The sequence below is a fragment of the Amblyomma maculatum genome, chromosome 5 (assembly GCF_055883805.1).
Source record: "Amblyomma maculatum isolate TAMU_Amacu chromosome 5, ASM5588380v1, whole genome shotgun sequence".
NCBI classification, from domain to species: Eukaryota; Metazoa; Arthropoda; class Arachnida; order Ixodida; family Ixodidae; genus Amblyomma; species Amblyomma maculatum.
Genome location: NC_139348.1, coordinates 42,381,351 through 42,386,735, shown reverse-complemented (window position 1 = coordinate 42,386,735; position 5,385 = coordinate 42,381,351). Strand labels below are relative to the sequence as shown.

Here is a 5,385-nt window from a genome sequence, read left to right as displayed (position 1 = left end):
TCGTCCGCAGTACACTCATTTCCAACGTGAAAGTCACGCGAGACTAGACAGACTGTATGCATCACATGAGTTGGTGTCCTTATTCACTGCCTACGAAGTCAAGCCTGTTCAGTTTAGTGATGATTGCTTGGTGATGGCAACGTTTGGGGAAAGACAGAGGAATATTCGATTCAACTGTGACCTATGGAAATTAAATGTCAGGCTGTTGGAGGATGAAGTCTTCGTTAACGCAGTAACAGAAGAATCCGGAAAGGTACTTGAAATGCTACCCCCCTGTTTTGCAGTCGAATGGGAGGAATTTAAACAGCGAGGTAAAATGAAAGCCGTCGATAGAAGCAGCCTCAAAGCATATCAGCAAAGAGAGAACGAAACAAAACTTCAATAAGAACTGGAGTTCTTGATAAGCATGAAAAACATTCAGCCTGGTAATTACACGAACGAAATAAGGGAAGTTAAAAGCCAGCTGGAAGGTGTGCATGCGAAAAAATACAAAGCGGCGATTGTACGCGCTAGTTCAGAGAAGCTCTGGGTAGGAGAAACGCCAACTAAGCGAGCGCTACATACCTTGAGCGCTATCTGACGAAAAAAGATATGCATGTCAGAAAGAAATACACCAGTTAGTAACCGGGAACGCAATCACATCGGATAACACCATTACCAAGAAAGTGGTTGCCGATCATTTTAAAGACCTGTTTAGTTGCTCACGTGAGGCAAAAGACGGATTCCAGGAATTCCTTTCACTTATGCCACGTCTGAACGAAACAGTCAAGAAGCAACTGGAGCAGCCAATTACTGAGAGAGAAATAGAATGCGCAATCGATGCCCTCGCCCTCGGTAAAGCACCCGGGCCTGACGGTCTAAGAGCGGCTTTTTACAAAGTTTTCAGAACGAAGGCAGCCCGCATGTTGCATAAGGTTCTGGATGAAGCTCACGAAATAAAAAGAGTGCCCTTGTCTTTTACAACTTCGCACATTGTTCTCATACAAAGAGTGATGATCCGGATAAACGTTTGTTGGTAGGGTCCTATCGTCCCATCACTCTTACTAACGTAGATTACAAGATTTTTATGAAAGCTCTGGCCAAACGCTTGCAGTCAGTGATAACAGCTTTAGTTGGACCGCACCAGACCTGTGGCATAAAAGGCAGAAGTATAGCAACTAATGTCCATGTTGCTCGAAGTATTCTTGAGTGTTACGATGGGGGGGGGGGGGGGGGGGCATTTGGTGACCGCGTGGCTATGATGCAGCTCGACCTGGCGAAGGCGTTCGACCGTGTCTTGCACGAGGTTCTGCTATGCGTTTTGGAGCATTTCAACGTTGGTACTATTATAACGGAGGGAATGAGAATGGCCTACCCGCACTGCTCAACGCGAGTCATAGTAAACAGAGAACTCACTGGCAGCCTGCAAGTTTTGTCGTCGGTGAGGCAAGGATGTCCGCTGCCACCCTTGCTGTTTGCTGTTTACCTCGAGCCACTCTGTTTGGCCATTGCAAATAGCCAACTTATAACAGGTTATAGACTGCAGGCGGCCCATGTTAAAATCTTTGCTTACGCCGATGATATCGCCATTTTTTGCTCAGACAGAACATTGTTCGGCGTGCCACAACTGTTGTACAACAATTTTGTGAGTGCACCGGGGCCCAGATAAACTGAGAAAAGAGTCAAGGCTTTTGGCATGGGGACTGGGGAGCCATGTCGGACAATTTCTGTCGGCTCAATTGGTCATCTGTTCCAAAATGGTACCTTGGTGTACCGCTTGATTCCTATCGCGACCCAGAGCCATATTGGGCTAACCAAGCGTTGTTTGCAAAAGAAAAGGCTGACGCTTGGCAAGGAAGGCAATTGTCAATGTTTTCCCGAGCCACAATCTGCAATCTCTTCCTTGTATCTAAGATGTGGTATGTAATGAATGTGTTGGGTGCCATGAGGATCAGTGTACAATAAATTCATCGTGTTTTGGCTGTGTTCATTTGGGCTTTGACATGGGAGAGAACAAGTCGAACCAATCTTTTCCTTCCTGCCAAGAAGGCAGGACTAGGGCTTGCGCATTTATTTCTGCGCCAGGTTGTATCGCGCTTTATTATCTACGCGACCGAAACAATGTTTTTCTCCGGACAGTGATTCAAGTCAGGCTCAGCGGACTCCTTCCAGGGTTTGTGGTGTCATCATGTCAAAATATGTGCGGTGCCTTGACTGGATATCTGCGTGAAGGTATGCTTGCTTATAGGTTGTTAAATGCGCGTTTCTCTCATGAGTATCTGTGCAATGTCACCAAGAAGAAACTCTATAGAGACCTCACTGACATCATGCTTCCCCAGCCATTGTATCGTTTGCCATACCGTGGAGGCCCCGGACAAGACGTCCTTAAAAGAGTTAAAAGAATGCCGGTGATGTCTTCAGTCAAAACATTTTTCTTTAAGTTGCACACTAACACGCTACCCGTTAAGACATGGCTTTATAGCAAAGCATTTTCATACCTTGGACTATCAATTGTTTTTTATGCAAAAAACCTGAAACAATAAAGCATGTTTTTCTTGACTGCTGGGACTCAATATCTCACTGGGATGTTTTACAGTGCACGCTTAAGAAACAGTTACCACTGTATCCATATGGAATAAGGTTCTTGCCGATAGAAACTTCACAGAATATACTATATGATTTGATTATGCTCCTGGGCCTGCACTCAATATGGAAAACGAGGATGCAATTTGAACATGCTGACCTTGTTGTGCGTACTGTTCGCGAGCATTTTGTTGAAAGTGGCGTTTCACTAAGAGAGTGTTACCGAGCACACCCTGAGCCATCAGAATGGATTACCTTGCTTGATGTTTTCGTGCCGCTGAGACAAATTTAATCCGTGTTTGCCGAAGCCTGGCTTACGCGTTTTATGCACTGCATCTCGGATTTCACTTTCAAATTTGGAGTTCGGCTATAAAGAAAAAAAAAATCAGGATGGCCGAGCGGTACAAGGCGCTGCGTTCAGGTCGCAGTCCTGTCTGCCAGGCGTGGGTTCGAATCCCACTTCTGATATTTTTGTCTTTTTGAATCATACCAGAATGCAGAGATAAGTTTGGGACTGTGCCAATTGCACTGCGCATGTGTCTCGTCAGGCATTCTACTTCCGGCAACCGGCGTGTACGGACGCGGAATCATGAGCTCCGGCGGAGCGGCGATAGCGGCCCATTCTGGCCGCGGGAACAGGAGTGAAGAAGCTGAAGATGAGTACCAGGTTATTTTGCCCACCTTGCCTACAGGACGTGTTGTGCTCAACACCGTTTTTTTGCACGCCGACATGCGGATGAGGCCTTACAGAGTTGAGGACTTTAGGGACGCCCTCGATAGCGCTGGTGCGCTCCCGACGTAGTGGCGTTGGGGACGTACCATATCAACCACGTCTGGGCGGTGACCTTCAGCTCGACAGATGCGGCGAAGAAGCTGGTCACTCTGAAGCAGATAAAAGTGAAAGATAGACGCTGTATCATCATCGATCCCGAGGACCAACAGGTCAAGCTGCGGCTACTCTGGTTGCTGCACGGGGTAGCTGATGAAGACGTCAGAACAGCATTTGCCGCATACGGTAAGGTGACTGAGGTGACAAGGGAGCTCTGGCGCGTTCAAGGTGTTTATTAAAAGGGCTCGACGACGAAGACCATCCTTCTCAAAATGAAGCCTGGTATAAAAGTGGATGATCTGCCTCATCAGGTACGAGTCGGCGGAGAATTGGCCCTAGTTGTTGCGCCTTGGCGGGGCATGCAATGCCTGCGGTGCCACGGCACTGGCCATGTCCGTCGAGAGTGTAAGGTGCCGCGGTGCTGAACGGGCAGGCGATTTGGTCACAGCGATGTCGAGTGTGTCCGGACGTACGCGGCAGCAACGGTGTCTATAGCTAAGGACGACACGGCTGACTTAACCATGGACGTCTGTGAGGCTGAGGAAGCGGCGAAAGGCACCGAGCTCTCCGGGAATGGGCTTGGAACGATGGAACCCTGCGTACCCTCCAGCGGTAGTGACAACGCTAACAACGTGAGGAAAGAAATTGTAGAATCTGCTATTGTCCAGGAGCGAACGCCAAAAGAAGACTCAAGTAAACAGCCTTCCTTGTGTGCTGAGTCTATTAAAAGTGGAGAGCACCAAGAAAAAGGCGACGGACGAACGGCCAGCGTCAGCACCCAAGCTAAGCGACCCCACGCCCAGACTAGCAACGACGGGGACAAGATGGTAGCCAATAGCGCGGAGGAGCCGCCGATGAAGACTACCCTAGCTCGGAGGCCCGTCTTCAGGCCACGGCCAAATGTCATGGCGGAGAGGCGAGCCGGCGACAAGGAGCCACTCCAAGGGCTTCAGACTCTTGCACCGGATGGGTCTGGTTTCAAGAAGAGGGCTTTGTCGGGCTGGGTGGTTCATGAGCTGTTCCTTCCTTCCATTAAACATGGGTCTGGTGGCGGCGACTTCGTTTAGCTGCGCGCGCTAGACGCGAAAGGTAAGCGCCATGCTCTCGGTCTTTCTACCGTTTACAAAAATGGCTCCTGCACTATCACTTACAGTGGCTACGCCTAATGTTAGAGGGCTAGCCAGCAAGAAAAAACAGAATCAAGTGTACAGACTGTTAACGGACAACGGTATTGATGTAGTTGCAATTCAAGAAACAAAAGTTGGAGAAGAAGAGACCGGGAGCATGGTGCAGCGTTTCACGTCGAGTTATTATGCAGTAGTTAGCCAAGCAAAAGGCATGTCGGCAGGATGTGTTGTCTTTCTTAAAAAGCTACCGACCCTTGAGGTGCAAGGCAACTCTTCGTGTTTGTCAGGACGTTGTGTAGTAGTGGATTTGGCTCTCGCCGGTGTTGAATGGCAAATCATTTGTGTTTATGCTCCCATCTTGCTGGAAGACCGTGTTATGTTTTTCGAAAGCATCGAGAAATACCTAAACACTAGTAAACATCTACTGTTTCTGGGTGACTTTAACTGCGTTGTAAATTCCACCGACAAAACCAGCGCACGCTCCCACAGGGATAGAAGTACTGATGCTTTGCGTCTAGTGGATAATTTTGGCATGTAGGACGTGGGTGAATGTGTGAAAGGAAGCGCTATGTTAAATTTACACACTTTCAAAACGATAGTGACGCTCGTCTTGACCGAATCTACGTTTTTTTATACCTGATACAAAAATGCTGCAGTTATGAAGATGTGTCTGTGATTTCCTCAGATCATTGCATGGTCCAGTGTAGTGTAGGTTTTAAAAAGCGAGCCACCGCATTTCAGTGGAAGTTATGGAAAATAACGAACTTTTAGGGGATAAAACTTTCATTAGGGACGTAAAATAAGAAGTAAATAAATTAATGGGACAGGCTGCAAAACCTAGGCCAACAATGGGAAATTTGCAAGCAG

General features: G+C 47.9%; 1 non-coding gene across 1 annotated transcript; it reads left to right on the top strand.

Moving 5' to 3' along the window:
- Positions 1-2,946: 2,946 nt before the first annotated feature.
- Positions 2,947-3,030, top strand: TRNAL-CAG (transfer RNA leucine (anticodon CAG)). The gene has a single exon. It is a non-coding gene; the product is annotated as a tRNA-Leu (tRNA).
- The last annotated feature ends 2,355 nt before the right edge of the window (positions 3,031-5,385 follow it).